At 38.1% G+C, this 12331-nt stretch overlaps 1 non-coding gene across 1 annotated transcript; it reads right to left on the bottom strand.

Annotated features, from left to right (window-relative positions):
* Positions 1 to 11886: 11886 nt before the first annotated feature.
* LOC114004794 (U7 small nuclear RNA) lies at positions 11887 to 11948 on the bottom strand. Its single transcript, XR_003546867.1, has one exon. It is a non-coding gene; the product is annotated as a U7 small nuclear RNA (small nuclear RNA).
* Positions 11949 to 12331: the final 383 nt, after the last annotated feature.

Below are 12331 nucleotides of genomic sequence, written 5' to 3'. Positions count from 1 at the left end.
CCTACATAAGTATACATAATTCAGTAGTTGTACAGTATCCTATCAACACAATGGGTCATAATTTATTTAGCTGAATTCCTGCTATTGAATATTTGGATTGTTTCCAAAATAGGTAATTCTGCAGACATATTTATAATAAATTTTGCTTGGAGGAGGGAAGAGTGTCTTTAAATGTCAGGCTAAGTCGGCATCTGTCATTACCATCTCTACAGAATGCGGTGCGCAGCCTATACATTTAAGTTAAGCACTGTAGTGATGCTTAAAAAGCAAAGATTTAAAAATGAGCCTTAACTGATTGCTATGATTTTTATGAATTGAGTAAGGTTAAAAATTGCAGCCCTTACAGGTTAGAAATATCAGGCCTGTTGGTAGAGACCTTAGAGATGATTTCGGCTATGAGGAGCTTTTGTGCTGAGAAGAGGGAAGAAACCCTGAGAACTACAGTGACTTGTCCATGAGTATGCCGCTCAGTTATGGCAGGGCCTACCTCAAACGTGTTCTTTTCCTGATGCCACACCACCTCCCAGGGCATGTTGCTCATCAGTCTACTAATGCATCTGCTATTATGGGAGCTTGTAGTCTGGTGTCTTCTTGAATGAATGGACTGGACTGGTCTAAGACAAAGAGAAGAAGTGATGGTACCTGTCCCACCTTTCCTATATTCCTCATCTCTACCTCAGCAGACATTATTAATCACTCCTTAGGATTTGAAACCAAAGGGTCTCAACTTGTTTTGAACAACCACTAACAATTGGCCAGTTGGTTTGTCAGCTGGAATATAGTTACCATTACAAAACTAAGCTGTACTTTTTTTTTTTTTTGAGAAGTTTTTGCTATAGGGTGCGTGCACTTGCCAGACAGACAGAGACATAGAGACAGAAAGCAAGAAATCACCCCCCACGGGGGATGGTCATGCCACAATCCCTTCTCTATTCTCTCTGGATCTTGGGCACACACGCACACGCACCTGGCTTGAGTTTTAAGCCACCGGGTCCAGGACGCGATCTGCGGTTGACTACGTGGGAGTCCAGCGACATAGCCATTACGCTAACTGCTGGTCCCCAAAACTAATCTGTACTTTAAAAAGTCAAGTAATGTTTATGTGTTGGTTGCTTTCCAGAGCAGCACACCAGAAGTATTGGGTGTATTCTGGTCCCCAACTGGAACTCAACCCAAGTGATTCTCAGCTTAGAGACCATGCTGTCCTACTTGGGATTTAAGGAGTGAAAACACTCACAGAGAAAAAAGAGTGGCAAGGAGGAATACGTTTGCAAAAGCTCTAAATAATTTAGCCTCCATCTCCTACACTTGCAAGCCACTGCGTTAGCATCATTGATTGTTGGAATTCACCTGTGATATCATCACACCACTGAAATTATATTTCTGATTCAAGCACCTATTGTAAAGCCAAAAGTGTGTGTATGTGTGTTTGGCTAAATGTAACCATGTATTTCATACGTAATCCATCTGAGTCTCCCAGACACATTTCTAAAGCTAAGGTATGTGGAATTTGCTATAGAATATGATATGCCTTACATGTGATTACCATTCTCATTATAATAATCATTGCCTTTTCTTTCTGTGAGTGCTGAAGTTCTGACACCTGGTGGTAAATTCAGATTATTTCCCTGGGTTGTGAAAGTAATAATTACCGTATATGACATTTAATTTATATTAAAAGAGAATACATTCTGAAAAGCAAATGAAGTTGGGATTTCTTTTTCTGTTGACTTTTCTGCAGATATGTGACAAAAAGCACAAAGAGCAGGCAATTGACTTTTTCAGTAAATATCCTCTTATTTAAAGTGGTATGCAAAGATTCACTCACAGTTATACATGTACAGTTATACATGATCATGCCACAATCCCTTTACTTCCATTCTCCTCTGAAGATTTTGGGCACGCACACATTCACGTCATGAGTTTCAAGCCTCCAGGTCTGGGACTTGAACCACAGTTGACCACGTGGGAGCCCAGCAACTTAACCATTACACCATCTGCTGGTCCTTGTGATTTTACATTTTAAAGAAGATTGAACAAAAGTCTGAGATTGATTCACTCAGTAGTTTGTACATAGATTTACTGGATATGTGTTGTTTGCCCCTTGAGTATCAGGCTTTGTTATCTGGAGCAACCAAAGTGACTAAGATGTAGCCATAGCCCTCAACGGAGAAAAGCTTAAGGAACAAGCAGATGATTGCACCAGTACTGTTTTTGGCAAGGTGGGTCCCTGTTATCCTCTCCAGAAGGAACGCCTTATTGGAGGCCAGCACCCTGAAGTGATTTCTGTGTCTGCACAGACATCATAGCAACACATGACTCACTCGACAGAAGAACCAACCCGTATTCAGCCTGGACGTAATGAGGTATTTTTGGAAAAAGTAGCTAGAACTTAGGACCAGATGAATTAATATTCACCATGCTATGTACGAAGCGTTTTTTTATTCCCTTCAAGTGATACTTCTAGTCTTTTGCAGAAGGGAATGACATTTTACCAATCTTCTATTAGAAAATCTTTTTCCTAAATTAGTAAGTCAGGTCAGAAATAGGAAATGCAGCTTGCTGAAACTATTAATGGAAAACGTGTTGTTTTGCTAGTCCTATTAATTTGCTAAGTCAGTGAATTTAATCCACATAATTTAAATAGTTAAATTTATCTAGACTTAGTTCATCTACTTTAAAAAATATATATCTTTTTTAAAAATCATGCTGATTTTCTATTTATTCAGAAGGGAGAAGGTTTATTTTTGTTTTTGGCATTTTTTTTTTTTATTTTGTAGCAAAGTTTGTATACATAGTTTAGAAAGTCAAAGTGGTAAAAGATTGAAACTAAAAAGCAGATCTCATGTCCCCTTAACCTCTGCACAGAAATACTCTGTACTCTAGTAGTTTATTTTGGTATTTACCTTCTACATAACTATGTTTGTCTGTAGTCTCTGAATTAATCAGTTTTCAACATTTATTGATTTCCTATTATGGCAGATTATGGTTTTTGGCATTGTGAGATTTGGTCTCTCTCCCCATCTTTCCAACAGATATTTAAAATTTTTTCAAGAGTTTTCACCTTGATGACAGTGGAAATACTCAATGTGCTTGCAATTTATTTGCAATAATTACATTTATTTTTATAAAGTTTTTGGTTTCTTGAATTTATATTAGTTTTAGAAACTCTACATCTAAATTTTGAACATTTTTCTACTATTACTCTCTGACATCTCTATAAAAGCTCTTACAATGTAAATATTTCTCTCAAGAAAAACCTGTTCAGATAATTGGCTAGTTTCAGTTTTTCCAGACTAATTGCCAGTGAGCTCCACTGCCTCACTTTCCTCCTGGGACTCCCCCAGGGTCTTTTTTCTGATCCTGGGAACCTTGCTGTTCTTTATTGGATTCCCTGCTTTCTGTTTTACATATCTATTTTAATGGAGTACATCCTCCAGTAGACTCATGAGAAAGGATTATAATCAGTAATATTTTATATGAAAAACATTTTCATTCTGCCATCACACCTGGCTGGCATGGCAAATAGTTCTAAAGTGGCAACTGTTTTCCGTTTTAGAGGGATTGGAGGAGTGAATCAGCTTCTTATCTAAATCCCTCCCACCAGCACTTGAGCACTCCCATCCAAGTCACTTTCACCCACTGCATCCTGTAGAGAGTTACCTCAAGTTCAGCACATTATTTTAGTGTGATGTTCAGGCAGAAAAGGGGTAGTCAATGAGACAGTGACTTCAGCACCCATACTCTTCTGAAAACCAGAAATTCTCACCCTTTTTATTAAATAAAATAGTGCTTCGAATCACTTCTGCCTATTGGAAATAATCGGTGTAGTTTTGTTTTAAATGGTATAACTGGCCCCACAAAGGTATAGTTCACAAAATAAGTCAACTTCATCAGGTCGAGCTTGGACCAACTTGTTAACAAACTTCAGTAAATGTTTTCTTTTCCAAATGAGATTTGGGCTTTGGAAGGATGATAATGACAGAAACGTCCTTTGTCCAGAAAAGGGTACTGATTCTATCTATAGTATTCCACAGTACTTTGTAGCTCCTCTGTTTTGCAACAAGACTTTGTCTAATATTTTCTGGCTACTTTCCAGTAAGTTATACTATAGAGATTAATAAAATCCTGTAATTATAACCCAGAGGTTCAGGTAGTCCTCTCAGGAGATCTGCTAAAATGCAAATCATCTACGTATAGGTGAGGTCTTAGGAATTTTTAAAAGGTAAAACAAGAGAAAGAGCTACCAGTTAATTATGACACAAAAACACAGGGTTATCATTTGATGAAGACCAACTGGACATTTCTGAGGTAGAATATTAAATAGAAAGCCAACAGATCTATAATGCAGGGAAGAAAGAACAAACAAATTGACTATGTTTAATAATTACTTTATGTCTTTTTAGAGTACACTATAATTTCTTAAGAATTGGCAGATAAGCTATTTCTCTTCACTGAAATATCAGCTTGTGGTTTTGTGGGTTTTCATCTGTAAGAAAATACAGTCAATTTTCATTTTATCTGTACATTGAGGGAGTTAGACACAATAAATTACTTAGTCTGTTTTGGATAGAAATATTTTTAGATGGTTACTTTTAGGGAATATCTTGAATATTATATAATAATTTTTGAAGAGAAGGAATCCATACTATAAAAAAAGAGGAATTTAAGAGTTGAACACATTCTTGATGGGATCATTTTTATAAAATGGTCAGGATGTGCTTTGTGTCAGGAAATAATGAATTAAAATCTTGATTCTGAGCCATTTCTATCTCTGTGTTTGAACTGTTTCCAAAATTCTGTCCCTTTATAAATCATTTCTATTTGTAGGTGATCAAGATCACTAAAAATAGCATACTGCTTCAGTTCTTATTTAAAATATTGTACCACATGTAAACCAAAAATCCACAGAATTGGAGCTCAGTGTTTTTTCTGCTTGACTATTAGATACTCCTTTTTTCTCCTCCTTAAACTTGGGTGTTTTCTTAGTTCTGTTGCTGAGTATTTTTGATAGGTCTTCCTAATAGAAAGGTTTCTGCCTCCATCCGCCTTACATCTTGAACAGAGACTAATTGCATTGTCTTTGGCTTCACCATTATTATTATTTTAGCTTCTACTAGATTTTTACTCACCCTGATACCACAATTCTGCCCTTCAACAGGTTATCACCATTCTCTTGGTTAGTGTTTTTATCACTTGCTGACTATTTGAAGGCATTCAGTCTCAAAAACTGAGCTTAAAGGCCAGGTGGTAGCACAACTGCACCCACACAGGGAAGGTTCTGGGTTTGTATCTTGGACCTCCTTGAGCACACTGACAGACATGAGGTCTCTGCTGGGGGTGTCCCTCTCTCTCTCTCATGGAAGAAATAGATAAATAAACTTTATAAACAAGAATTTCTGAGCTTAGATGCTCTTCAGTTATTTTCTAGCTTTGTCATCCCAAAGGGGGAAAAAAATGTCCCACAGGTCTTGGAATCTCCTACTTTTACCAGAAATGCACTCACCTCAAAGAATGGAACATTACTTTCTTTCTCTCATTCGCCCTATGAATGATTAGTTTACTTTCTTTCTCCCTCACCTCCCACTGGCAGAATCTGACTTTTACTGCAAACCTTCACTTAGTGTAACTATTAAGGAAAGGAGCTACCAAAATTTTTATTTCAGTTTCTGGTGAGAGTCAAAGACCTTTGACTCTTAATAGTGGAGCAACTGTGACCTAATTTGGATGAGCGCCTTAAAGCGAGGACTGTGTTGTAAATGTGGCAGTGAGTGCTTTCTTACTGCATACCTACCATGACCAGACACTGTTTTCAATAGGTATTAAATAATTTTCACAACGGCTTTTATTTTCTTGGTTCTATTTCGTCCCTTTGTTTTTGTTTTTGTTGTAGGGTATGTGCACTCACCAGAGAAAGAGAAAGAGAGAGGAGAGAGAGAGAAAATGAGAAATTCCTCATGAGAGATGGACATGATACAATCCTTTCTCCACTCTCTTCTCAGGATTTTGGGTACCCAGAAATACACACTAAGTATGATTCTCAAGCCATTATGTCCAGGACATAACGGACTCGAGCAGTGAAACTGGCATGTGGGATCCAGGGTCAACCTCCATGCCACTCCTGGCCCAGTTTTTGTCCCATTTTAAAGATGGGTAAACAGGCTCTGAAAGTTTAAATAACTTGATCAAGGTCCTATAGATAGTCTTAGTCTTGTTAGAAGTTGAGTTCAGATTCTCTGACTCAAGAGTCCAAACTATGAACTACTACCTGAGCTTCTGCAACATTTCAGAACCTTAATGTGGCTACAAAAGCATGTCTGCACAGAAGATCAGACTCTCAGCTCACTGAAGAAACATCTAAAGAAAATTAATTCTGAAGGCAGAGTAAGAGCAGGAGCCTCCCATATTGGTTAATAATAAGCTAACTTTAAGTTGGAAAAACGAACTTGAATGATAGTGGGAAGTACCTTCGTGTCTGTAAAATGAGAAATGATTTTATAAAGGTCTATGAAGTTAAATGGGGCCTAGCCATGTGGCATAGACTGTAGGACACTGCTATATAATACTGGAGGCACATGGAGTCTCAGGTCCACATCTCAGGTTGACCTAAACAAGGATGAGTACACTCTGATCCTGGCTTACTCGGGGGCTGGGAGTGGGATCTTGGCATAATGAGAGCCTGTCAGAGATGCTTCTCTCTCCCCTCCCCCCATGAAAAATATGAATACGGACCAGCAGTTAGCGCAATGGCTATGTCACTGGACTCCCATGTAGTCGACCGCAGTTCGAGTCCTGGACCCAGTGGCTTAAACTCACACCACGCGCATGTGCGTGCATGCCCAGGATCCCAAGAGGAGAGTGGAGGAGAAGGGATTGCGGCACAGCCATCCACCCCTGGAGGATGATTTCTTACTTTCTGTCTCTCTGTCTCTGTCTTTCTATGCGAGCGCATGCACCCTATAGCAAAAACCTCTCGAAAAATATGAATACAAATTTTAAAAAAGAAAAGGGTTAAATGGGAACATATAAAGTGCTTGGTATAAATACAGCAATAAATATATGGTTTATGTCTCAGGAGCGAATCAGTTACAAGAATCTGAAAGACAGTGGCATAATCCAGGTAGAGAATTATTTTTCTCGTATGTAAGTTTGGATACAATTAGTCCAAGGCTGTTATGGCAGCTCCCATTCTCCACCTTACATCATTGTGGCAAGGTATTTACTAAAACTGACCATCACATCTGTATTTCAGACTGAAAGGAGGAGGAGAGGGCAAAAGAACACATTAGCTGTCAGTCACACCCAAAAACTGCTTCCTACTTCTTATTGGCCAGAAAGTCACATGATCATTCCATCTGTAAAGTAACCGCAACCAGAGGAACTGTTAGCAAGGGAGAAGGGCTAGCCGTGTGTGTGTGCATGTGTGTGTGTGCACGCATGTGTACCTGGTGATTGTATGTGTGTATCGTATACAAGAAGATGCAACAGAAAGAACACAAAATGGGAAGAGAAAGGCCCAATACCAAGCAAAACAGCAACATCTAATAGAGGGTTGAGGGAAAAGTTGGAGAGAGAATGAGGAGTCTTTCTAGTATATTCAAAGAATGGCAGGCAAATAAATACAAAATAAGGTCACATTAGGTCTTAAGAAGTTCCCTTAATTGGTCAGACAGAATGGTAATGAAGCCTCTGTGCTGGGCTTGGACTCCATGAAGGTTAATTACTGCCCCATTACCCTTTGTCCTTGGCCATAGTTCTCATGAGTGAGTATAGTCCAGACAATAATGTTGGCCTATTCCCATTCCCCAGGGAGAGTCAAACCAGAACTGAACACTCACTTGAAGGAAATGGCTGACTGCATCATCTCTCAAAGCCAAGAACTAGTCTGTGATGATGGTTCAGCATAATTGGCTTGGGATGCGGGGGCCTACTAAGGCCCCCACTCGTCATCCACCACGGCATAGTGAATCTTTTTCTGAAGTGACTCTTTGACCTCGGAGGTTTCCTTAACCCCAAGATTATCCAGTGAATTACCTGGCATTTGCCCTGTAAATGGCTGATTTCGTTAGCCTTATTGATCTGTAACGGAAAATAAAGACCTTTGATGTCCAGGCTCCATTGTTCAAATCAAGTATATAATCAAAGGTTTCTTTAACCTGAATACATGATCAGATTACGTTTAGGTAGCATTTTGGAGTCATTTGTATGACACATTTGAATTCAGTTGAGGACACATGTAGATATAGTTATTCCAAGCACATTTCTAAGAATGAGATAAAACAATGAGATGGTAATTCTACAGAACAGAGTAGTTTTAATGAATTTTCACTCCAAAAATTCAAGTGACACTATTTAATAGCTCACATAATAAACAACAGGTAAAGGGGATTTTTTTCCTGAACTATATTCTAAATGGAGTAAATAAAAGAAGCTTCAAGAATTTCAATGGAAGATGGGTAAACAAAATATAACTCATAAAAGATCATATCCAGATTCACTGATAACAGTAAATGCCTTGTAATGCTAAAAAATGGACTGCCTGACAAAGATAACTATGATTTTTTTTCCCCCTTTATGTGCTTTAGAATATGAAGGTAATGTGATTTTCATATGCCTGGGTTTAAAGGAGGACAGTGCCCTGTATACATTTCTTTAGCCTCTGGTTTGATAAAATTCATTTTTACCCTTTCACAAAGCAGGCCATTTCAGAAAAGATCCTTGCTTATTGATTTAAATGTACTACTAAGAAGAGAATCAAGAAAAGAAGCAAAATTTTGTTGCATCTGGTAAAAAAAGGAACATTCCAAAATTTGGAGAAATATTTAAGTTCTGGGCTGCCTTTAAATGTTACCAAAAAAACTGACTCTTTAATGTTGCAGGTTTGAGTCATCATTGCCCTTGGAGGAAGATAGCATTGTGTCCTGTAGCTAGAGCTGCACCAGGTTCTGCAGCTCTGATAGAGTTTGCTATGTATAATGTATGTATAAATTGTTAGGTCCTCCATAGACTGATAGAGTTCGCTGCCTTCGGCTGCTGGGTTTTTGCCATTAGAAAGATAAGAGCTGATGCAGTCATACAGACACCCCTGATAGGTATGTAGACGGACTTTCTACCTAATTTCAAATTACTGCTAGGCATGATTGGGCCAATACAATGTTTCTCAATTTCTCAGAGCTTTGCTACGTATGTCTACCACATCAAAGTCAAGGATTTATTAAATTAAATCTCAGTCTTCTGATAATGAGATCTGTGACTGGTACTCCAAGTGCACTCCCACATCCATGACTCGAAATGTCAAGCATTTCTGTCCCTATCAGAATAAATTCTAGTACGTCTGAGACAGGATTCAAACATAACATTTTCCAAATACCTACATTTATTTTATATATTAAGAGATGGCCTTGAACATTAAACATTTTTTTTAACAAAGGAGAGTTCCTTTTACCAACAGCTATGACTTTGAAATCAGAATTTAGTCACCAATTTTTTTGATTTATGAGCAGAACAGCATGCAGTTTGCTCCTCTGAAGCAATATTGGTTCTGTAGGGGAGGTGGTAGTAAAAAATTTATTTTTCTGAGTAAACTAAGCAGACATGAATCAGGGGACACCTGGGAAGGAAATATATGTTCTTCTGAGATGCTATTTTTGCAAAGGCTCTTTTTGACAGTAGCCGCACTTTATATCCCCGTCCTTTACAATATTCTGTAATTTCTAATACAACAGAAAATAAATTTACACTTTCCTTTTAAAGACAGCAGTTGCAGGTTCTGCTATCAATCCCTCAAGTTAAACTATGTTGTGTAGTCTGAAGCGGCTGATAACAGTAGCAAGCACAGCAGACCAAGTGTTGGAACTTTTGAACTGAGGCCCCACCGGGCCATTTACTAAGTGTCAACTTGGACAAGGCCTTTCAGAGTCTCATTTTCTTGACTTATATTACACAAATAATAATCTTTAACCATCCCCTGAGGTTAGTTTGAACATCAAGTAAGACAATGTATGTATAAACTGTTGGGTCCTCCATAGACATATGGAATTCCAATTTAAGAGATGTTCGACACCACACTATTCATTATGTATTCAGAGCTATTCTACCTATGGAGGAAAAAAAATAAATGTATTTGATCAAGGCAGACAAAGTTTCTGACTGTCATGAGAAACTGAGTTTTTAACCATCATGTAGGTCTGGTATCTTAATGATGGGTAACATCTCCAGAAGCATCCTAGTTCCAAGATATAGATTTGCAATCATTGTCATATTATCAGGATATTTACAACCTATCTACACTTGAATTTTTTTTTTTTGAGATTTTTGCCATTGGATGCGTGCTCTAGTCGAGAGACAGAGATAGGTGAGATTCCCTTTTTGTGAGAAATCATACCCTGTAGGGGTGTGGCCATGCTGAAATCCCTTCTCCTCCTGGGACTTTGGGTACATGCACACATGTGCTCAGCATACATTTTTAAAAATTATTTAATTTTATTTATTCATTCATTTATTTTAATTTGTCACCAGAAAAGAGACAGAGAGAGAGAGGGAGGGAAAGTCAGAAAGCAAGCCACCAGGACTGGGACTCAAACTATGGTTGGCCATGTGGGAGTGTCCAGTACCTTAGCCACCATGCCACCTGCTGGCCCCACTCAGCATGCATTTCAGGCTGCCAGGTCTGAGACTCAAACTATGGTCACCTCTGTAGGAGTCCAGTGCCTTACCCACCATACCACCTGCTGGTCCCTAGAAATGTTTTATGGAGCCATGTATTCAAAGTTAAGAAAATGGATGATATCTTTAATAAATGCCTTAAATACTATTAAAATTATAGAATATGTTTTGTTTCCTGTGAAAGTACAACTATGACATAGTTTTGATAGTGGTTAAGATTGTTTATTATCCTTCCTTCATGATTTCAAGGTAGTGAGTAATTTCTTGAAAAAGGTTATTTACATTCTTAAATATGGAGATATTCCTAGATGAAAAGTCTATTTCTAAGCCTCATAAATTTTTTAACCTCACATAATATAAAGAATATTTTGTGGAGCTATTCTTCATAATTACATACTCCCAGTGGTAAAGGAGAATCATAAATTGTAATCAAGATTAATCTTTACATTGGATTCTTAGTCATGCATAGACTTCCTATCGTCTTTTAGAATTAGAAAGGGGGGTTTTAAATGGCCAAGACTATTAAATTTACAGAGTGATCAGATAAGAATGATCTAAAAAATGTCTAAAGACTGAAGTCTTGTTCTTTACAATGTAGCGAAAATATATGAAATCCAAATTTGGCTTTGAACTTTAAACTCGCAAAACTCTACAAACAGTACAGGAAATATGTTTTGAAAAGCAGTCAAAAATCAAAGGTCAATTCAGTGTGACTAACAAAATGAGGAATTACCAAAAGTGATTTTCTTTTTTCCTTTCCTTCTTTTTTGGTTGTATTTTATTTTGTACTCTTTTTTTAATTAAAGAAAAGCAGGCCGTTTTTTATTGTTGTTTGTTTGTTTTTTAAGAGGTTTTTCACTATAGGGCGTGTGCACTCGCCAGACAGACAGAGAGAGACATAGAGACAGAAAGTGAGAAATCACCCCCCAGGGGGGATGGTCATGCTGCAATCCCTTCTCCTCCATTCTCCTCTCGGGATCTTGGGCACGCACGCACACGTGCCTGGCGTGAGTTCTAAGCCACCGGGTCCAGGACGTGAACCGCGGTCGACTACGTGGGAGTCAGCGACATAGCCATTACACTAACTGCTGATTCCCAAGCAATCTGTTTTTGATTCTCCTTCAAATGATCAAAATAATTTTTAAAAGAATGTCTTTTATTGAAATTTTTAATACCTTATCAAAACATCTTTATATCTCTTACTAAATTTTTTTTGGGGGGTGGGGTCTTCTGGTAAAGACAGGAAAGCCTGTCAGACAAATTCTAAAAGGGCTATAATACTCCTTACTTTTGACATTATAAACTATATCTCTTGAAAATGTCATTTTTAAAATAAATATGTGGACTAAGTCTACTACTAGTCAAGACATATGTGGATTTAAAGATAAGACATAGTCTTGGCCCAGCCACAGTGGCATAGGCAGGAGGAGCAGAGGTCACATGGGAAGGCTTGGGTTCACATATATCCCAGGTCTGTCTCAACATGCTGAGTGTATCTGTAGGCATTGCCTGTGATCCTGGCAGCTCCAGGGCAGGTGGAAGAATCGCTATGTAAAGACCCTGTCTAAGGCCACTCTTTCTCTTCCTCATGAAAGAAATTAAAAACAAAAAAAAAAAACAAAAAAAACTTTAAAAACGAGTTTTGATTCATGTGGGAAAATTGGCA

The sequence above is a fragment of the Tupaia chinensis genome, unplaced genomic scaffold, assembly GCF_000334495.1.
Source record: "Tupaia chinensis unplaced genomic scaffold, TupChi_1.0 Scaffold140285_1, whole genome shotgun sequence".
In the NCBI taxonomy this organism is placed as follows: Eukaryota; Metazoa; Chordata; class Mammalia; order Scandentia; family Tupaiidae; genus Tupaia; species Tupaia belangeri.
Note: the sequence above shows the minus strand (reverse complement) of the source record. Positions and strands in the feature narration are given on the sequence as shown.